General features: G+C 40.4%; 1 protein-coding gene across 2 annotated transcripts in view; it reads right to left on the bottom strand.

Moving 5' to 3' along the window:
* The window catches only part of SLC38A4 (solute carrier family 38 member 4), an 85752-nt gene extending 62630 nt beyond the window's left edge, over positions 1–23122 (bottom strand). The window contains exon 1 of one of the 2 annotated variants that reach the window (XM_010805041.4): positions 22825–23122. The gene's annotated coding sequence lies outside the window, so the exon portion shown is untranslated. Of the gene's footprint in view, positions 1–3468; positions 3528–22824 lie in introns of those variants that run through there. The other variant, XM_024991828.2, reaches the window with a different exon arrangement.
* Positions 23123–23567: the final 445 nt, after the last annotated feature.

Below are 23567 nucleotides of genomic sequence, written 5' to 3'. Positions count from 1 at the left end.
ATAAAAAGTATTTTTGTGGCTGTTTGGTTATAAGGGCAATGTGACATTAGCAAAATCATTGGTAGAATTAAATTGGGTTTCAACACCTTTTGGTTTGAAAGTATTGTCACTGTTTATTAGAGTATTATTTCATCTGTTAAACTATTGATTAGTGCTGTTGAAAAGCTAGAAAACGGCAGGTTTTGACCCTGACCCGTGGAATCTCAGAAAGCAACCTCATAATAAGATACCGTTTGCAATACATGTTTTTGTTTAACATTAACCAACCTGTGAAGCTGAACAGTACCACGGTACATATTTACCTCTGAATGTGTCCTCAAGAGACAGTGTTTAAACATGCAAATGTGCTGGTAGATCTAGGGAGGTTTGATTTGGCTTGCTTTAGATTTTTTTTTTCCTATAAGATTGACAAAACACGAAGACCCCCAAATGTACCAAGACACGTGTTTCAGATGCCACAATAAATGACTGACCTTTTGCTTACACTATGGGATTTGAGATTGCTGGCCTTCTTGTACTAATTCTCAAATTGTCCACCCACATAGGTTTGTCTAATCAGGACCAGTTGATTCAAAGGTAAGACCTTTTTAATCATTATGAATCAGTGTCTGGATAAGCTGGCAACATGAATGGATGACTGGCTCTCTTTGAGGCAGCTTCTTGATCAAAGAAGGACCCTACAACTTCCATTTCCTTATCTCTTAAATGCAGGGAAGTCTTATAAGCATGCTCATATGCTACTTCTCACTAATTTCCAGTTAACTTGTATAAGACTGCTTAGATTTGAGTTGAAGTTTAAATGACTAGCACGTCAAATTTTTTATTTTTTTATTACCTCCAGGTCAATTTATTCTTGGAAATTTAGAGATAAGGAAACATATATGCAGGTGTTTTCATACAGAAAGCTTTATAGAAATGAAAAACAACATTAAAAATCTTTAGTAGTCTTATCAAACATTCTTCTGCTTTTTGGGAAACAGGACATTTTTTCCTGGGTGGTATGGGTAGAAATGGAAATAAACACAATGCTGGTAAAAGTTGGTGCTATCCATCCTGATATTTTACTTTCTGTCCATCTTTTCCTCTTTCAAACAGTTGGTCTTCCAATTGCTGACATAATGAACTGTTCTCACATGAGTGTACTTGTACTGACATCAAGTCCTGTCTTTCTCCTAAACAGAATAATGTTGAAGTATATTTATTATATCAATAATGTCTCGAGACTTAATACTTATCTAGACTACTAAGACTCATGGTCTCAACGATGCGGTTTAATTTTCAGAAGATAAATTTAGTTGTTTTTTAAATCTGCCCATTTGGTGGTAGGATAACAATAACTAGTCTGTTGTATTGCTCATTGTCCAATGTGTCACCATGTAGACTGGTTTTCCTGGGGCAATTGTTAAGTAAACAAGATTTTTATCACTCCCATGCCCAATTATGAAAAGCATCAACAGGAGAGAGAGCTACAATATGAAACAGAAAAAAAAAATGAGACTGCAGTGAGTTGTTGAAAGTATCTCCCAAAGATTTTTCTCCATGTTTTTTGGTCATGTATTTGTCATAGGAAATACAGCTTAAATATTTCTTTTATATCTGGTATAGATAGTATTTACTGCACTAATATAAGGATTTAGAAGTATGTGGCAAAGAGATGAAACACATGTTTAGATGTCTTCTCACTCCAGCTAAAATGAAAAATATGAGACTCTTTTTATTTTTTTCTAGGATTTTAGTGAATAAAAGTGTTCAGTTTCCATATGCATTGTCACCAAATTTAGACCTACCCATGAGGAATGTCTAGGTATACATACAGGTCATTTTCAAAGTGTAGAAACAGATGCAGTCATATGGCCTCCTGAGTTTCCACCACAAATGCTTAAGAAACAATTTTCTTTCAAAGCTTTGCATTATCTCATCTAATCATACTTAGTTATTCTCTGTTGTGACCACTAAAATTATATTTGAGAATAATTGTACATCAGATAGTATGCCTACATTGAGCAGATTTGGTAGGGGAGGAATAACTTTTCAGAGATTCTATTTATAAAAAGTTAAAAAGCACCTATCTCGATCTCTGTGTATAGCTCTATGGATCAAATGGAAATGGTCTTTGTTTTGTATCTTGGATAGACTGATAAATTAAGACATTTTATTTTCTATTATATTGCTTTTTCCTTCTTTTTTGTTCTTATTTTTGCAAGGAACACAGTAACTTTGGGTGTTCATTTGAAGGACTGATGTTGAAGCTGAAACTCCAATACTTTGGCCACCTAATGCAAAGAGCTGACTCATTTGAAAAGACCCTGATGCTGGGCAAGATTGAGGGCAGGAGGAGAAGGGGACGACAGAGGATGAGATGGTTGGATGGCATCACCAACTCGACAGACGTGGGTTTGGGTGGACTCCAAGAGTTGGTGATGGACAGGGAGGCCTGGCATGCTGCAGTTCATGGGGTCACAAAGAGTCGGACACAACTGAGCAACTGAACTGAACACAGTAACTTATTAAAGAAGATATATGCATTTGTTACTTACTTTTCCACAAATGGGATCATATATGTACAGATATATGCCAGGCTCCTCTGCCCATCGGATTTTCCAGGCAAGAATATTGGAGTGGGTTGCCCTGCCCTCCTCCAGGGGATCTTCCCAACCCAGAGATTGAACCCTCAGTCTCTTATATCTCCTGCATATGGAGGCAGATTCTTTACCACTAGCGCCACCTCTATAGAAGTAAGCAAATATTAGTTGTTGCTGTTGGTTGTATATTTTTAAGTACTTGAACCATATGAAATAGCCTAGGAATTTAATGTTTTTATGAGAACCCTCTTAAACAGTAGATTATTTTTGACTCAGAAGAGCAATTATCATGTACTAAGTGAAGTCACTCAGTCGTGTCCAATTCTTTGTGACCCCACGGATTGTAGCCCACTATGCTCTTCCATAAACATTTCATTCTGTATTCTTGGCTGAAAACCAGGTGGCAAATTTAATTCCTCGGCCTACTAGCAAACATTCCAGGAATAGCCTCCAAACTTTTGTTATTTGCAATATTCACAGATCCCCAGGAGAAATAACTTCCTTTCGTGGGCTCCTTTGAGAGAATAGCATTGAAACATGTATATTACCATATGTGAAACAAATCACCAGTCCAGGTTCGACGCATGAGACAAGGCACTCAGGGCTGGTTCACTGGGATGACCCTGAGGGATGGGATGGGGAGGGAGGTGGGAGGGGGGTCCAGGATGGGGGACGCATGTACACCCCTGGCTGACTCATGTCAATGTATGGCAAAAACCACCACAATATTGTAAAGTAATTAGCCTCCAATTAAATTAATTAATTAAAAATAAAAGTCAGCCTTTTAAGCATTAGCATTCATTGTCTTGTGTTAACTTGCCTTGGAGTTAACATTTCAAACATAGGAAACCCTGAAAACATATATATTCATAAGAGAAATACTGACATGCTCTCGATGCTTCCAGCTACCTCTGCCTGCTGTGATGTCTGTTTACTCTGGTCTGGTATTTATTAAAATATACAAATTTGCCATAGCAACCATTGCAACACAAAGCCTATATGTGTTTCTAAGATAAGGAGAACCTTTTTTTTTTTTTTAAAGAAACATACAAAAATATGCTAGTTGTCCAAGTACAGATTAGATATTCTGCAAAATGGAAATGTGTATAGTAATAACATTTTTATATGGAACCATAAGAATATTTTTAAATACTTAGACTGTTTCTAAGTACCTATTATTGCTACCACTATTATTTTTTAAAAAAGAAATCTGAAAGTTGTGGTGTATTTGGATATATAACAGTGAATCTGGCAAAGAAGACAGACACAGCAGTGTAAGAATTTGAGTTAATGGCTATCATTTTACAAAAAATACATGATTTGTAAATATAATGTCTTATTTTTATTTTCCATGACATTTGACATTTTGTTTTCAAGTTTATTTGTTAAAAGTGAACATTGTAGAGCCTGAAAAAACCCACTCTATATCTTTTTAAAGAACAAGTAAAAAACATTCCTTCTCTTTTTATGCTGAAAAAGTGATTTGTGCTTTATTGTCAGGAGAGCAGGTGACTGGGCCTTCCTTTGGCCTCAATATTTGGTATATTTGTTGGCTTAAACCCCATGAAATTTGAAGCCCAACACACTTGACTATTTCCATGCTTTCCCTATTCAAAAGTGGGTTGCCTCCATCTATTTTTCTCACTTAATTTTGGTAGAGAATAAAGGAATAAAAAAAAATATTCACAATGTATTCACATAGGTTATTGAATCATTTTTTTCTAATTTTTTTATAAAACTTAATAAATCTAGAAACTGAGGACATATACCTATATTAGTTTTATTGAAAGAATTACAAAGAGACACAAGTTAGCTTTTTATTTCAATTCAGATCAAAATTCTTAAAAAGTAAGTAGGTAGAAAGCAATAGCTCAGAGGGATTGAGGAATCTGGGTATAGAATAACTTCTCACCAATTGAGAGCATTAAACTTCTGAAAAGTCCATGAGAGGAGAATTCCAGGTTGCATAATTCAATATCTTAAGGGAAGATATGTTTTACAGGGTTAGGGCCAAGCCTGAGTGAATCCGCAAAATATTTTTACACTCATATAAGTAAAAATATCACCGATGATATTATTACATATTTTAAATTGATGATGATAAATACAGTTAAATTCCAACTCCTCACCTTTTGCCCATGAAAATGTCCCTAGAATCTTAAATTTTGCTGTTGCATAGCAGATTATAACAAAAAATTAACTATTATTTACCCTGGTGGCTCAGTGGTAAAGAATCTGCCTGCCAATGCTGGAGATGCAGGTTTGACCCCTGGGTCTGGAAAATCCCCTGGAGTAGGAAATGGCAATCACTCCAGTATTCTTGCCTGAGAAATCCAATGGACTGAGGAGCCTAGAGGGTTATAGCCCGTGGGGTCAAAAAGAGTCAGACACGACTTAGTGACTAAACAACAAAATCAATTACTTAATGAGATAATAGAAACTTATTATGAATAGAAGCTAAATGTCCTTTGAAAAGTATTTTCTAGTATATATGGCTAATATAAGCATAAGGTGTTAATTCTCTTACCTTTTCAACAAATAGAACAAAGGGAAATCAAACTAAAGTTAAATGTTGATAGGTTTTGGGAAAGTTTTGCTTTTGACCTTCACCTTGGAAAATAAAACCTGAATTCTCATCTGGCATAATAGCAGGGAAAGCTTATAAGTATGACTGTCATAATCCATCTGAGCATCTTCTCTTATGGGATAATCAAAGGGTTTGGGTCATTCCTCTTCGGGGAGTCTTTTGTCAACTATTGGTAGACTGTAGGGGCATGTTGATGGGTTCCACCACACTAGAGTGTTAAAGAAGGCAGCTTAGTCAAATCACAAAACCAATGAATCACCTCTGCACAAGTCACATTTTCAATCGCTCCAACCCCATTTCTCCATTTTATTTAAATATTATTTAATATTGATTTTTTTAACTTGAAAACTAACTTGTTTTTAGACAAACCAAAGTGCATTGTTCCTTAGACATGACGTTTTTAAATTGGAGGATAACTGCTTTACAATGCTGTGCTGTTTTCTTCTGTGCAACAAAGTGAATCAGTCATAAGTATATTTATGTGAATCAGCCATAAGTATATTTATATCTCCCCCCTTTTGAACCTATGCCACAATCCCACCCCTGTAGGTCTAGATGATTTTTTAAGTGTCCTTGGCAATAAAGTTTCCCAAAATGGAATGTTTCATTACATAACTTAGCTTATATACTGTATTTCATCTTTATTTCTTACTAAGGAATATTTCAAAGTTATACAAATGTTGGTGAAATAATATACAGAAACCTTACATATATGCACTATCAGCTTCAACAATTATCAGCCAGGGTTAATCTCATTATGTGTAAACAACCACTCCATTATTTTAAGGCAAATCCCAAATATGTTAACTTCCAAGTAAACATATCTTTGTGTATCAGTAATAGAAAAGTACGCTTCTAAAAATGCAGTCACATAGCAGAGCTTTTAAAATCAAAACAACCCCTACTATTTACTGGTGATGTCTTGCAATCTTAGAGAAAGTTGAGCAAGCACCTGGGTTAGTAGATCAATACACATTTTGAAACCATACTGAAAGGGCACTCCAGGTTGGCCAGATTCTATCTGGAAGAAATGTTCAGTAAATTACAGATACTATGAGGAAGGATATTTGTGCAAAACTGCACAAAATGTAGCCAGCAGGACAGGACCCTCAAGGAAACAGGCAAAGAAATGACAACAAAGTGCAATTTTTCTTTAAAACAGAAGCAATTTACAAGAGTTAGATTGAAGAAGGCAGAAGATTAGAGTTTTAGGGTGACATTTTTAAGGTTGTATAAATTAACAAAATTCAGAATATTGAAAATTCTATCAGACATATGATTGGGATTTATCATCAAATAAATTACATGAGGTTAAAAAAAGAGAGAGATAAAGTGTGGTTGAACCTCTGGGTTAAAACAGACTTAGGAGAAATATCAACCAATGAGTGTGTTCACCTGTTTCATTCAGATTCAAACACAGTAAGGGTAAAACAAAAGAGAGAATCAGGTATTTGAACACTGCCTGAATATTTGATAATATTAAGGAAACATTGGTTTACTTAAGGTGTGATGACATTTTAGCTATTTTTAAAGACTTCTTATCTTTTTGAGATACATCCTGAATCATGTATGGACCAAATGGTATGATGACTGAGATCTGCTTAGAAATAACCTGGTAATGATTATGGAGAAGGCAATGGCACCCCACTCCAATACTCTTGCCTGGCAAATTCCATGGACGGAGGAGCCTGGTAGGCTGCAATCCATGGAGTCTCTAAGAGTCACATGCGACTGAGTGACTTCACTTTGACTTTCCACTTTCATGCATTGGAGAAGGAAATGGCAACCCACTCCAGTGTTCTTGCCTGGAGAATCCCAGGGATGGGGGAGCCTGGTGGGCTGCCATCTATGGGGTCGCACAGAGTCGGACACGACTGAAGTGACTTAGCAGCAGCAGGGAGGAAAGGCTTGGGTATAGGTGAAATGCAACAGACAAGTATTAACAATTGTTGAAGTTAGATAGAGTTACAGAATATCATTCTCTACTTTGAAATATGTTAGAGATTTCCATATTAAACATGGTTAAGTTTCCTAGTTCAGAACTACTACATGTATTTCCCTTGATATTTCTCCAAGAAGTTTAAAAGCAGAAGGAAGACACTGTAAAGTTCTTCAACCAACCAGAAATTTCTATTAACTGGCACCTTTGAATTTGGCCATTACAGATGAAGTTCATGATGGTGAGCCCAGGGCACTCTGAAACATTGAAAGATTAAATTACATTTGATAAGATTGTGATTTTAAAATGAATCTTGCTATGTTCTAATTCTTTGAAAATCAGCAATCCATAGAAGGTACAATTTCCCCTTAATCAGAACACTGTATTCCTCAGTCATTTAACAGAGGTTTTCCTGGTGGCTCAGACGGTAAAGCGTCTGCCTGCAATGCAGGAGACCGGGGTTCGATTCCTGGGTCGGAAAGATCCCCTGGAGAAGGAAATGGCAATTCACTCCAGCACTCTTGCCTGGAAAATCCCATGAACGGAGGAGCCTGATAGGCTACAGTCCATGGGGTTGCAAAGAGTCGGATACGACTGAGCGACTTCACTTTTCACTTTCCATATCCTTAGTTAGACTAAGGAGACTTTTGAGCAAATGTTCTTCCTCTGTGACTGTGAAATTTGTACAGATCCATGTACATATGTGCACTTCACCTAATATTGAGAACTCCTTTAGAAGATGTTGTTATTCTGAAACAACTCTAGAGTTGTTCCAATAGAGTTTCAACCACTTAATAAAAGAGTAATTATTTACGGTGTGGCCCTAAATAGGAAAAAGTCAAAATTTGTATGGGACCCTTTATTCCAGACTCAGTATATTTTGCTATTTATTTAAAGTATAGCTGTTCTGTTTGTAATTGCATGCTATGGTCTAAACACATCCTTTTTAGGTCTGTAATTCAAAACACAAAAGGAGTTTGTTTAGACATAAGTGTAACCAGAAAAAGAGCTAATAGTTAGGGCCTTGATTTGATTGAAGCCATGCTTCAGTAAAATATCAACCAATTTGTAGGCAAGCATTAGAACTCTAATAATTTGGTATTATGTAGCTCGAATAACCAGTTAATTCATGGAAATTTTCACTTGTCTGAGGCTACAGGTTGTGTTTGTGAATAGCTTCAAGGATAGATGATTCATCATGAGACTATTTTAATTACTCTTTGTAGCTAATATCTAGGATTTGTTCCCTTCTTTATAAAAATTCATCCATCACTTGATTATTTCTTACTAAAACTAAAATCTGTGCCAAACCACACATATTTCCATAGATTTAAGAAGGGAAGAATCATTCTGTTTCCATTTGTTTGTATCCAGTCTCAGTGGGTGGGCCACTGGAGACTCTCTCTTCCTTGCTGACAGGCAGAGAGGGACTCTGTTCCTCCTTGTGATATCGATTAGGGTTGAAAGATGCAGAGAAGTCTAAACAATCAAGTTTTCTTCATCCTCCACTCACATCATTATCCTGTTAATTTTGTAAAGTCTGAAATCTCTTATTTAAGTTCTCACTAGTAATAAACATATTCATGACAGCCCAACATTATGCCAGGGACTTGTATCAAGTCAGTAATATCCTCACCTTTGTTCTTGTTCAGTCGTTAAGTCGTGTCTGACTCTTTGTGACCCTGTGGATTGCACCACGCCAGCCTTCCCTGTCCTTCACTCTCTCCTGGAGTTTGCTCACATTTATGTTCACTGAGTTGATGATGCCATATTATCTCCCCATTTTTCACGTGGGGCAACTGATGATCAAAAAGATGGAGTAACTTATCCAAAGACCAAAGCTGGTGAAGGACTGGCTGAGCAGGACATGCATACCCCCATGTCTGACTGCAGAATCCAGTTCAATGTCCATGGAGTACCTACTCCATGTTGAACACTATTTCTAATAGGGTCCCTGTCACCAAGTAATGGACCTAAACTGGAGGGCTCAGCAAGAGAGTTGGGGCAAATAGAGCAGGTGTCATGGAGGAAAAATGGTATGGCTTCCGAGGTGAGAGGGGTCCAGGCAGGAGTAATGGTTTCAGAAGTTTGGACCCAAAAAAGCAAAATGACTACAGTCTACTTTATCTCAAATGTAATGTTCGTGCAGAGTCTGTCTGAGGTTGGCCTTGACCACCAGTTAAGGAGTTTGAACATTCTGTAATTCTGGTATAAAAAGTAATGTAAAGCATTGGATTTTGTTTCATTCTTCAAAGCGTGGATACTGCTATAGGGTTACAACATTGTTTGAAAGTAACTGTACAGCTAGTACTTGATTTCTATGTACATTAATATAATACATGCAGTATTTATATTTTATTTTTCTTTCAGAAAAGCTCTACTTCTTTTCTTTAAAGAACAAAAATTCGAAAACAAACAACCTCCCCATCACCCCTTAAAAAAAATCACTACAGTGCTGGGAACCACAGTTTATGTATGTGCTTATATTTTGTGTCTGCCCCCCTACGCCAATGACTGTCATCATTAGTCACATAAGTAAACAGCATTAATATAAGAAAAGTAAACTACATTCAGTGGACCTTTTGTTCAGTCTTCCCATTGACAGCCAAGTGTTGGCTCCTTCAAGATCGCAGGGTTGAGTTAACTGCCCTACCACATGCTGTGACCATGTGGTCCAAACACAGGAGACGTGACCCAGAAGAACAGCCTGTAAATCAATATGAGATATCTAACATTTACACAAAATAAAAATAAATCATAAAGACAGTACAAACAATTCTATTTCATTTTGAAAGATTCAGAAAAGCAGATTTGCCTATCAAAGAAGTTATAAGTTATTTTAGCTATGACATGCCTGGTCCTTTCTATGTTTTAGGCTTTGGAACGAGCATCCTGTATCTACCTTCCATCCTCAGGCAGAGGATGTGGGATAAGGAATATTTTTCTGGTAACATAAAGCATTAAAATGGAGATCTAGTGGGCAATGCCTTCAGTTAAACTTTCTTCTAGTCAGGGTTCCTGAGTGATAGTGTTATGTTGTGAATTGTTGTGACTCAGAAAGCCCATAATGTAAAATTCTAAAAACTTAAAGGAGTATTTACACTTTCAGATCGTAGTGGATATTTCTTTCTTTCCTCTGCTTGGAGGCATGGTAGTATTAGGGTGGGAAGTTGCCTAATTAGGTGCTGACTGATGGAGGGGCCAAGCTTACCTCTTCCAGTCCTACAGAAGTGATGCACTCCCTTACTCATTACAGCCACCAGCGTCCAGGTTTGTGGGCATTCAGGTGAGCGGTAACATCCTCTCTTAACACTTAAGTGACCTCTAGGGGATGCTCCTCCCATTGGCCGGAGGGATGAAGCAGAGTAAGGTAACACTGACTGTCTCTGGACCCTTGATAGTTGCCCTGGGGCCAAAGATGCTATTTTGACTCTCAGTGACCCTGTCAAACTAAAGTGCCATTTGCTGGCATTTCCAGTCATGTGTCTGTCCCTGAGTTATCAGCTATGTGACTGAGCATAAACTGGCAGGGGATTTCCTACTACAGAGGCTTTGTTTTTGTTAGTTTCAAGAAATTGGAGTTGTCTAGACTAAATGTAAAATCACAGAATAGATTATTAAATGGGTGTGGAAATTTTAACAGATTCTAGATTTTAGAACTTACTGTCTGAAGACATACTTTCTCTGCCCTATTCCTTTTCTCCTTTCCATCCCTCCAATGACCTCCATCTTAAATGGAGATGTAGTTCATACACCTTTTTGCCCTACCATACAAATGTCATTTTTAAGAGAAACATTCAAATTTTACCTTCACATTTCACGTCATCAAGTTCCTTCAGCACCTCTTTAATCCAACTAAAGTTCTAAATAAGTATATCAAGTGAGAGGAAAAAATACAAAAATATACGAGTAAGTACAGTCAAACAATTGGAATACTACTTGCCAATAGAAAGGCCCCAACTATGAATCAGATCAGATCATATCAGTCGCTCAGTCATGTTTGACTCTTTGCGACCCCATGAATCTCAGCACGCCAGGCCTCCCTGTCCATCACCAACTCCCGGAGTTCACTCAGACTCAAGTCCATTGAGTCAGTGATGCCATCCAGCCATTTCATCCTCTGTCGTCCCCTTCTCCTCCTGCCCCCAATCCCTCCCAGCATCAGAGTCTTTTCCAATGAGTCAACTCTTCGCATGAGGTGGCCAAAGTACTGGAGTTTCAGCTTTAGCATCATTCCTTCCAAAGAAATCCCAGGGCTGATCTCCTTCAGAATGGACTGCTTGGATCTCCTTGCAGTCCAAGGGACTCTCAAGAGTCTTCTCCAATACCACACTTCAAAAGCATCAATTCTTCGGCGCTCAGCCTTCTTCATAGTCCAACTCTCACATCCATACATGACGACAGGAAAAACCATAGCCTTGACTAGATGAAACTTTGTTGGCAAAGTAATGTCTCTGCTTTTGAACATGCTATCTAGGTTGGTCATAACTTTCCTTCCAAGGAGTAAGCGTCTTTTAATTTCATGGCTGCAGTCACCATCTGTAGTGATTTTGGAGCCCAGAAAAATAAAGTCTGACACTATTTCCACTGTTTCCCCATCTATTTCTCATGAAGTGGTGGGACCGGATGCCATGATCTTCGTTTTCTGAATGTTGAGCTTTAAGCCAACTTTTTCACTCTCCACTTTCACCTTCATCAAGAGGCTTTTGAGTTCCTCTTCACTTTCTGCCATAAGGGTGGTGTCATCTGCATATCTGAGGTTATTGATATTTCTCCCAGCAATCTTGATTTCAGCTTGTGCTTCTTCCAGTCCAGCGTTTCTCATGATGTACTCTGCATAGAAGTTAAATAAACAGGGTGACAATATACAGCCTTGACGAACTCCTTTTCCTATTTGGAACCAGTCTGTTGTTCCATGTCCAGTTCTAACTGTTGCTTCCTGACCTGCATACAAATTTCTCAAGCGGCAGATCAGGTGGTCTGGTATTCCCATCTCTTTCAGAATTTTCCACAGTTTATTGTGATCCATACAGTCAAAGGCTTTGGCATAGTCAATAAAGCAGAAATAGATGTTTTTCTGGAACTCTCTTGCTTTTTCTATGATCCAGCGGATGTTGGCGATTTGATCTCTGGTTCCTCTACCTTTTCTAAAACCAGCTTGAACATCAGGAAGTTCACGATTCACATATTGCTGAAGCCTGGCTTGGAGAATTTTGAGCATTACTTTACTAGCGTGTGAGATGAGTGCAATTGTGCGGTAGTTTGAGCATTCTTTAGCACTGCCTTTCTTCGGATTGGAATGAAAACTGACCTTTCCGAGTCCTGTGGCCACTGCTGAGTTTTCCAAATTTGCTGGCATATTGAGTGCAGCACTTTCACAGCATCATCTTTCAGGATTTGGAATAGCTCAACTGGAATTCCATCACCTCCACTAGCTTTGTTCGTAGTGATGCTTTCTAAGGCCCACTTGACTTCACATTCCAGGATGTCTGGCTCTAGGTCAGTGATCACACCATCGTGATCACTATGATCAGCTATGAATACAACAACCCATTTCCCAGGTGGTGCTAGTGGTAAAGAACCCACCAGCCAATGCAGGAGACAAAAGAGATGCAGTTTTGATCTCTGGGTCAGGAAGATCCCCTGAAGGAGGGCATGGCAACCCACTCCAGTATTCTTGCCTGGAGAATCCCATGGACAGAGGAGCCTGTTGGGATATGGTCCATAGGGTTGCAAAGAGTTGGACACAACTGAAGTGACTTAGCACGCATGCATGCATGGATACAACAACTTGAATGACTCTCAAGAGCATTATACCAAGTGAAAAAAAAATTGATCCCACAAAAGATCCCATACACTATGATTTCTTTTATGTAACATCCTCAAAATGATAAAAATAAATAAAGAGATGGAAAATAGCTGTTTGCCAAGGGCAGAGAGAAAGAGGAGGGTGTGACTACAAAGGTTCTTCATCTCGGTAGCATGGAAGCTCTGTCTCTTGGTTGTGATGTGGTTGCATAAATCTGTGCATGTGATAAAATGACACGGAAAATATATACACATATTGCACCGATGTCACTTTCCTGGCCTTGATATTGTAAGAAAATTATGTCCCAGGTAACCACTGGAGGAAACTAGCTTTGAAAGGTACATGGGGTCTCTCTGTGTTAACTTTGCAACTTCCTGTGAAACTATAATGGCTTTAAAATTATAAATTTATACAAATCAACCAACAGTGCGGACTCCTCTGCACAGCAAGTATAAATACAGCATAGCTAACGATGCCAAAAAAGTATGAGATCTTTTTCAAAGGTGTGCTATCACTAAAGAGCTGCTTCAAAGGCAAGAAGAAATAAAATCGTGCTGAACTGTGTTCTCGGGGCTGTCACAGCGGCTTCCATTTCTGCAGAGCTCTGAACCATCTGTTTTCCAGGAATGCACAAAGTGAGGGTGGAAGCACAAACCCCTTTAGTTGGATCCCACCAACAATCAAGGTCGGTTTGGTCGTTTGGTCTATAAGAACATTCTGCATCCAGGTACCATATTCCTCTGTCCCCTTTGGAAAAATTCCAGAAAATAAGACCATAGCTTGTAGCCCCATGTAGCATGCAGGAAACGTTTCTTCACCGTAGCCTCTCCCTGTAAAGAATGCCTCTCTCTCCCCACCTTTTTCAGTTCTTTGCTATGTCTCCCTCCAAGTTTGCCTGACTTATTAGCCTGATCTTTCTAGTGAAGTTGTATTAATGGCAAAGCAGGCAAACCTGTGAATGATGTGGCAACCCCAGGCGGTGGCCTTCTGCGGTCCTCCCTGTGCATAGCGACCCAGCTTATGCTCCCCACGAGCCGGCGGGACCTGAGCGTTACCTGTGAACCACCAGTTGCCCCTGGAGAAGCTGCTGGGCAGCCCTCACCAAGTACCAACACTGCGAACACAGCAGCCTGATCAGTTTTTGGCCAAAGTTGCCTCCTGGTGAATTACACCTTTTTTTCTTTTTCTCATTTAACATTTTTATAGTACTGTGAGTGTACCAAATGTTATAAAATTATGCCAAAACAAAGAGTAAAGTCCTGGTCTTGAGGAGTATGCGGTGTAAAAGGCACGAATGACGCAAGGAAAAATAACAGCAAGAACACACAGAGTGGGGAGGAAATGTAAGGTAGAATCAATAAGACTTTCAATGAACCAAGAATGGATAGGCTACGGGCAGGGCTCCAGCTCCTCCCCATAAAACAGAAATACAATAGCAGTAGCAACAGTAACATTTGGGGGTGTTTATTGTTATTAATATGTATCGTGCAGTATTGTCGAATTAATTCTGTAACACAGGTACTTTTACTATACCTACCTGGAAATAAAGAGTTTCTTTTAACTGTTAACAAACACCTCTAATGCTTACAAAGTGCCAAATATGCTTCTGAATAAACTAACTCATTTAATTCTCATAAAATCCTTCTGAAATAGGAACTGTTTCACTCACTTTACAGATAAAGAGAATGAAGCAGTCAGGTTAAGTGACTTGCTCAGTGTGGCTCAGGTAGAAAGTAAGGGAGCCAGAATTTAAACCTGAGAAGTCAGAAGGATGGAGCCAAGATCCAAATCCAGGAAGCCCAACTCTGTGATGGCTCCAGGATTCATATCCACATGCCCTGACTCTCAAACCTGTGTGTTTCCTTATGTGCAATGAAACACAATGAAAAAATAATTTAATTTTAAAATATTTATATTGATTATTCACAATGCAGATTTATTTTGTAAAGGCCTTTAATATTGTGACGAAAAAGTGTTTATTTGAAGAATAAATATTGTTTTAAAAAAAAAAGGCATGGGATTCTCCAGGCAAGAGTACTGGAGTGGAGTGCCATTGCCTTCTCCAAAATGAAGTGTTGGGAATAGGTAAATATAGCAAGTAGATGATTGTTCACCTAGGACTAGAGTTGTGGGGCTTCCCTGGTGGCTCAGTGGTAAAGAATCTGCCTGCAGTACAGAAGACCTGTGTTTGATCTCTGGTTTGGGGAGATTCCCTAAAGGAGGGCATGGCGACTGACTCCAGTACTCTTGCCTGGACAATCCCATGGACGGAGGAGCCTGGCAGGCTGCAGTCCGTGGGGTTGCACGGAGTTGGACACGACTGAAGTGACTAAGCAGCATCAGCAGCAGAGGGATTGTGAGAAAATGGGTAATGACTGCTAATGAGTATGTGGCTTTTTTGGGGGGAGGGGTGATAAAAATGTTCCAAATTTGATTGTAATGATGGTGGCATAACTTTCCAAATACACTGAAACTCATTGAATTGTATACTTAAAATTGATACATTTTTTTCGTGTATGAGTTATATCTCAATAAACTTCTTACTGAAAAATAAAATAAAATAAAATAAAAATTAAAAAATTAAAAAAAGGGAACATGTTTTCCTCCTTCCTTCCTTCATTCAATAAACATGCATGAGTGTCTGTTTACGCCAGACATTATGTGAGGTACCAGGGTGACAGCAGTGACCAAAAGAGACAAAAATGAGAGAAAACAAGGGAACCAGACATGATGTTCATTTTAATGATGAATACACACTAGATTTATCAGGAGCCCTGGGGGCAAAGAGCCAACAGGAAATAAGGGAACATTTCAATCTTATTATACAGGGAATGACACTGATCTGGGCTGGACTGTCCCACATGAGTATTATTTAGTCCTCTTTTCACTGCCTCCCTTCTGTTTCCCTCATTGTAGTTACAGCACTTCGAGGAGAACACGTTATCAAACAACACTTAGTACAGACATTTGTTAACACTTCAAACAGTGCTTTGGGTGACAGAAGGAGTAACATTAATGATAAGAGCTATCACATATTAAACGCTTCTTATGTGTTAGGCATTGGTCTAGAATTTTACATATGTTAACTCATTTAATAGATCGTGAGATTGATTCTATTATGATCCAAATTTTATAGACGAAGAGATTGAAACTCAGAAAGATTAAGAAACTTACCCAAGGATCTAATGCTAAAATGTGGAGGTTTTAATCTGTTAACGGAAATGAGGTTTGGGATTACTTATAGGTTTCAGTCACTCTTTGAATTCCCTTCCTCATGACAGTGTGAGTGAGTGTTTTACAAGTCTGGAAATGGTGAAGTGGCATGCAGACCTCTGAACCTGCAATGAAAAACTAGTATAAAAGATCCCTAAAGAAAAACGAGATGCTGGGAGTTAAGTTTTCAAAGTCTACTATCAAAACCTAGAATTTTAATTGGCTTAAACCTCTATTTTGGAGATAAGACAGTGAAATTTATTACTGTCTTCTCATTTCATTTTTTTAATAAATTTTTTACTTTCTGATTCTTCTTTAGCATGCTAAAGTGAAAAATAAAATCAACAAAAACTAAAATAAGAAGAGAAATCCACATCCCTCCAAGCTACCTTTTAAGAAAAGCATAATAAAGCATTAGCTAGGAAGTCTTTTTCATGATCATGTGGATTGTACCTATACCAAAATAAAATGTCCCCTTGAGAACAAGAAAAATAATTTGGTTTTCCCGTACAGAGGACAACAAGGTCTGGTCTTCCTATCTGAGCTTAGGTTTTAAAACACTAACATTATAAAGAGTTATAGTCCTCTATTATAGGGCCATAATAAAATGATAAAATAATAAAATGTATCACTAATTCTTATTATATTCAGACATTTTGTTCCCTGTTAGCACAGTTCACTTCCGACATTCAAGAGAGAGGCAGAGCTATGGGACATTTGCAGAGAAAGCATGTTAGGACCCAGACCATATACTCACCCAACCCCCACATCCCCACCCATCCCCACCCCCACCCTCACCTCCTCCCAGCAATCTCCACTGAACTCTTAAATTCCCCATATGGTCTCTACCTTCTTTCTCTGCTTAGGCCAGTTTTTCTGTTGAGAATCCTCCCCTACTTCCTTCACTTCTTTGCCTGGCTGACTTTTATTTCTGCTTCAAAACCCATCTGAGGTATCATCTGGTCTAGAAATGTTCTCTGACCCCTTTCCTAAGCCAGATTTGGTGGCAGAGTGCTCAAATCTGATTTTTTTCCCCTGGCCCTTCACATGCTGTTAACACAACTGTTTGCTTATTTATTCTTTCCTTCACTAGACTCATCCTTCTACTCAACAAACATTTTTTGATCACCTAGTATTCGCCTGGGACTCTGGTAGGTGTTAGGGAGACGAGGAGAAAAGAAACTCCCTAATACTTCCTGGGGGATAATGATATTCAATGATTGTTTGCAGAATGAATGAATGAAATTAGGTCACTACAAACAGTGGAAAGAAGACCAGAAGATTAGCAGGCACGTGAAAGTGATTTGTTTTTCTCCATTCTCCCGTTTCTCACAGCCCATTCTGTTGTATAACACCTCTCTAACCTTCTTGATTTAAGTTTGTGCTCTCCTCATGGTCTTCATCTTACTGCTGTCTTTATAGGAAGCAGGAACCTTGGCATAGGAGGGACCACAGTTCTGATGCCAGCCCTGTCGCTTACTATCTCTGTGATCCTTGGCTCTTTGCTTAATTTCTCTGAGCTGGAATCTCCTCCTCTGTAAAATGGAAATTACAAATATCTATACAGTGGAGTATTCTGTGGAAAATTCTGAAAGAGATGGGAATACCAGACCACCTGATCTGCCTCTTGAGAAATCTGTATGCAGGTCAGGAAGCAAGAGTTAGAACTGGACATGGAACAACAGACTGGTTCCAAATAGGAAAAGGAGTACGTCAAGGCTGTATATTGTCACCCTGCTTATTTAACTTCTATGCAGAGTACATCATGAGAAACGCTGGACTGGAAGAAACACAAGCTGGAATCAAGATTGCCGGGAGAAATATCAATAACCTCAGATATGCAGATGACACCACCCTTATGGCAGAAAGTGAAGAGGAACTCAAAAGCCTCTTGATGAAAGTGAAAGTGGAGAGTGAAAAAGTTGGCTTAAAGCTCAACATTCAGAAAACGAAGATCATGGCATCCAGTCCCATCACTTTATGGGAAATAGATGGGGAAACAGTGGAAACAGTGTCAGACTTTATTTTGGGGGGCTCCAAAATCACTGCAGATGGTGACTGCAGCCATGAAATTAAAAGACGCTTACTCCTTGGAAGGAAAGTTATGACCAACCTAGATAGCATGTTCAAAAGCAGAGACATTACTTTGCCAACAAAGGTCCGTCTAGTCAAGGCTATGGTTTTTCCTGTCGTCATGTATGGATGTGAGAGTTGGACTATGAAGAAGGCTGAGCGCTGAAGAATTGATGCTTTTGAACTGTGGTGTGGGAGAAGACTCTTGAGAGTCCCTTGGACTGCAAGGAGATCCAACCAGTCCATTCTGAAGGAGGTCAGCCCTGGGATTTCTTTGGAAGGAATGATGCTAAAGCTGAAACTCCAGTACTTTGCCACCTCATGCGAAGACTTGACTCATTGGAAAAGACTCTGATGCTGGGATGGATTGGGAGCAAGAGGAGAAGGGGACGACAGAGGATGAGATGGCTGGATGGCATCACTGACTCGATGGACATGAGTCTCAGTGAACTCCGGGAGTTGGTGATGGACAGGGAGGCCTGGCGTGCTGCAATTCATGGGGTCACAAAGAGTCGGACACAACTGAGTAACTGATCTGATCTGATCTGATCTGATACAGTGGAGTATTGTGTGAAGATTAAATGTGATTCACACATTAAAAGGGCTTGACTTTTAGTCTGACTTTGAAGAGTCTTCCTTTCTTTTGGCTCTCCCCTTCTTCTATCCCTCATCTTCCTACAAGACATCATCAGGGTAGTAGTAGTATGCGAGATGGTTTCATGTGACACATGGAATTTTTTAGAATAGTAATATTACTTTTATATATATTATACATTTTTAGAATAGTAATATTACCTATACATATTAAAATATATGTTCATTACATTTCATTAAATTTTTGTTTTCTATAGAAATTATTGCTTTGGATTTGCAAGAAATAAAACATTTAAGTTTTTTTTAAATAGGAAAAGAACCTGAAAAAGAATGGAGATATATATACTCCAATATAAAAAAAAAATTTTTAATGAGAAGAAAAAAAAATAGTTACAAAAATTATTGTCAGTACAAAGGATGGGGGGTGGGGGGAGAATATGCCTAAAAACCACTGCAGAAATGAACAAAAATGATAATATAAAAGAAGAAAAACCTTTAGCTCAGAAGTTCACAAGCTGCTATATTATGCTTGTCCTGAGAGCTTGATAAACTGAGAAGCCTCTTAAAAGTGAAAGGGAGAGTGAAAAAGTTGCTTAAAATTCAACATTCAAAAAACTAAGATCATGGCATCCAGTCCCATCACTTCATGACAAATAGATGGGGAAATAATGGAAACTGTGACTTTATTTTCTTGGGCTCCAAAATCACTGCAGATGGTGACTACAGCCATCCTGTTTTTAAAAGATGCTTGCACCTTGGAAGAAAAGTTATGACCAACCTAGACAGCATATTAAAAAGCAGAGACATTACTTTGCCAACAAAGATCCATCTAGTCAAAGCTATGCAGTTTTTCCAGTAATCATGTATGGATGTGAGAGCTGGACTATAAAGAAAGCTGAGCACTGAAGAATTGATGCTTTTGAACTGTGGTGTTGGAGAAGACTCTTGAGAGTCCCTTGGACTACAAGGACATCCAACTAGTCAATCCTAAAGGAAATCAGTCCTGAATATTCATTGGAAGGACTGATGCTGAAGGTGAAACTCCAATACTTTGGCCACCTGATGTGAAGAACTGACTCATTGGAAAAGACTCTGATGCTGGGAAAGACTGAAGGCAGGAGGAGAAGGGGACAACAGAGGATGAGATGGTTGGATGGCATCACTGACAAAATGGACATGAGTTTGAGCTAGCTTTGGGAGTTGGTGGTGGACAGGGAGGCCTGGCATGCTGCAGTCTATGAGTCACAAAGAGTCGTACACGAATGAGCAACTGAACTGAACCATAGTTATGCATTTCTCAAATGTCACTTGTAAAAAAAAATCCAGTCCTGGGTCTGACAAATATTAATTCTTAAGCTGCTTTTGGCTTTCTTAGGATAGAATTAGTCTCTAATAGACTAGGAAGTCAGTCTTGGGTCTCCAGAACCTGTCTAGTTCTGACTATGATTAAATATAAAGTGAAAGAAGATTGTTCTGTACACTTAAGAATAATTAATGCCTAAACAGAACTTCCAAAGATGTTCTATGTCCCCCACACTGTGTATCTCCATTTCTTGATCTATAATATAGCTAGAATAATAGAATCTAGCTCAATAGGCTAGGGTCAGATGGGGGTCAAATGTTAAAAGAAGCACTTAGTAACATATAGGGAATATAGTAATTGATATGTATGCGTGAGCCATTATTATGATGAATGGAGCAGAAACTAGCATCTTTGGGGCACCTAGCACTGCATACTCTGGCAGAAGAGCTGACCTCCTATGCCCACAGCCTTGAAAGTTATTTATCCCTTTACCCCAGTCTTCCTGTTTTTTGAGGTTTTGTGATAAAATCAGCCCATTAGAAGCTTTCTGTCTCTGAACACATATGTGTTGTTGTTTAGTCGCTAAGTCATGTCTGACTCTTTGCCACCCCATGGTATTCTGTAACTTGGGGAGATCAGACACTGTCTTCAGTGTCTCTGTGCTTACAATCTTCTACCTAAAACACAGATTTTCTGTAGATTCATTTGTTAGAATTTGAGACTGTATCACACACACACAAACATTTCTTGTGTTCCATATGAGAGAGTCCACCAGTCTCACCCACTCCTTAGAGCCTTATCTGCAGTGTGGAGACAAAAAAAAAAAAAAAAAAACCCACAGGCGAATTTACACCCCCTCCCAGCAAAAGTCAAGGTAATGAAAAGTTTTAACCAATGCTGAAACAAACCCAGGCCCTGGAAATGTGATCTGGGTGTAGGATCCTCTCTTTACAACATAAGACAATTTAGTCATAATGATGTCATAATGCTTATGTCTGCACTGCCTAGGGAGCGAATAAAGATGAATATAGGAAATCAGGAATTTGGGAAACAGACCATTCATAGTGAAAGGCTGGCCACTCCCTCCTTTCCTTAAGGGTACCAAAGTGCACCACTACCCAACCAATAACAAAGAAAGCAGGTCCAGCAGCCTTGGGGGATGGGGCACCTGACCAGGAGGAGGTGGAGGTTAAGTGCAAGACCAGGTCTTCTTACACCTCCAGCAGAGGTTACCCTTCGCTTCTCCTCTCTTCTCAGGGTCTAAGATCCCTCTGAGACAGGTAGAAATACACCTTTTGCACTAAGAGATACACATCAAGAGCCAACCTGGCGTCCTCCGGTGAAATCAGGCCCAGGTATTTAAAGGCTCTGCGGAGGACTGCAGGTGGGGATTTCTGGATCATCCCTGGTTTAGTTTACCCAGTTCCTCTAACCAAGTCGGCAACCTGGTACCCACTTCCTGGGCTGGTTCGGTGCACATGGAAGGGACACTCGCAACCTTTCCCTGCTGGTTCACTAGGGGAAGCTGGGGGACGCGCGGTTCTCCACTTCCAGCCAACGCCCACTAGGGCGCACGCCCACCTGTGCGAAGAGCCCCTCCCTGAACCTCGCGGCGCTCTGGAGCTGGTCCCCGCGCTCACCCCTCTCCTCTCCCGGACTCCGAGGTGCTCCCAGCGTCCCCGCTCTCTTCCTTCCATTCTTTCTCTCCCTTTTCTCCATTTTCCTTCCTACTCCTACCCCTCTCGGGGTCTGGACCCTTATCGCTCTCTCCTTTTCTCCTCCTCCTTGGACTTCAACCCTCTTCCCCGACGGCCCCTCTCCGTTCCCTTGGTTCCACTTGTCTTTCCTGCTCGCTTTTCTGCGCCGCTCTTTCCCTGTTTTCTGCGCGCCCCAGTCTTCTCAGTCCGACGGCAAGGAACGCGCTCACCGCCGGCAGCCACGGTCCCCAGATCCAGCGCTGATCTCGCCTTCTTCCTCCCCTACAGGAGCCTCCCCGGAGTTTCCTCGGCCAAGCCCGAACTCCCGACCCAGGGAACCGCGCTGGCCTCCCAGGGGGCCCAGCTGTCAGGGAAGATGGGTCTATTTTAGGTCCTGCATCCAGTGTCCCCACCCCGAGGACGCGGGCACTGGTCCCGCGACTCGGGTAACACCTCTCCAGCACGATCCTTAGCTAACGTGGAGCCAGTTCCTCCAGAGGGTCTCGGATCCCCTGGCCAGGCAGGCGGCGGCGCCACGGCTGTGGATGGCGGTCTCAAAACAAGCATCGCGAAATTCGAACACCCAGGGAACCCGGGCTCGCGGGCGGGGCGTTCCAGCGCAAGCCAACCACTGCCAGCCCCCCCAGGAATAGGCCGCCTTGGCACAGTCACTTCTCCTGGCATAGAGACTCACAGGAGCTTTCCCAGCCTGTGCCCTTTACCTCGGTTTGCCCTGGTTTACTTAATTTCTAGTCAGTCCGGTCATTAGCCTGCAGTAACCCACACGCAGTGGGATCCTTTGGAAAATGATAAGGATTTAGGACCATCAACAAGACACGAGGAGCCATAACGCCTGACCTAAGCCCCAGAAGGTTGAGAGACCACGCTGCAGACGTGTGCCTGTCCCCATGCGCACACGAGCGCGCGCGCGCACACACACACACACATATCCCAGTTGGGATCCAGCCACAGGTTTGCACACTGACAAGTCTTTAAGTCAACGGAAAATATAAACAGCTTCACTCACCCGCCTTTTTCTTCCCTCTCCCGATTGGGATCCAGGGGAAAAGGGTGGATTGAGAGACCCTTCTTTCTTTTCTTTTCGCCTTTCTAAAGAGTGGAAATTTCCATCATGTGATAGGGGGCAGCATCCCCAGTGTCGCGTTTCCTGTGGACCCTCCCTTCCAGCCCCAGCCACCAATCGTCAGGCGGCAACCTGAGATGTCAACGAAAGCATCCTCCCAGGTGGGGCTGAGCTGTCCAGCTGTCCCCCAAGAGTGAAGCCTGGGACCCGCCAGCCCCTGCTCCAGCTTTCCTGGACCCACGACAACAGAGGATATCGTGGTGTGAGCTGAGCTTTTCTGTGGGTTTTTTTTTTTTTTTTTTTAACAATTAAGTTCCTTCATTAGTCAAGGTTGCATTTATTGTATCTGTCCTATATGTGGAAATACATGTCCATGCTCATTTTGAAGTCTGTAAAAGAGTCTTTCTTTCAGTAGGTGGCCCTAAACTTCCTGTAGGTTTGATGATGTCAAACCTGAATCTGACATAAAGGAAAAAAAATTGAGGAAGGGTTGTAAATGAAAAACCTGTCATTCACAGTAAAAATCACTTAATGCAAGAGCAGTGTAGAAGATAGCTTTCCAGCCCTTAATCATGGCTAGGGGTCTTTTGTGGTCATTTCCCACCCACTCCAAGATTCCACTGTAAGCATAATCCTCAGTATATATGAAGAAGGAATTAGGATTTAATAAATAGCACTACAATTTC

This window comes from Bos taurus, chromosome 5 (genome assembly GCF_002263795.3).
Source record: "Bos taurus isolate L1 Dominette 01449 registration number 42190680 breed Hereford chromosome 5, ARS-UCD2.0, whole genome shotgun sequence".
NCBI lineage: Eukaryota > Metazoa > Chordata > Mammalia > Artiodactyla > Bovidae > Bos > Bos taurus.
Note: the sequence above shows the minus strand (reverse complement) of the source record. Positions and strands in the feature narration are given on the sequence as shown.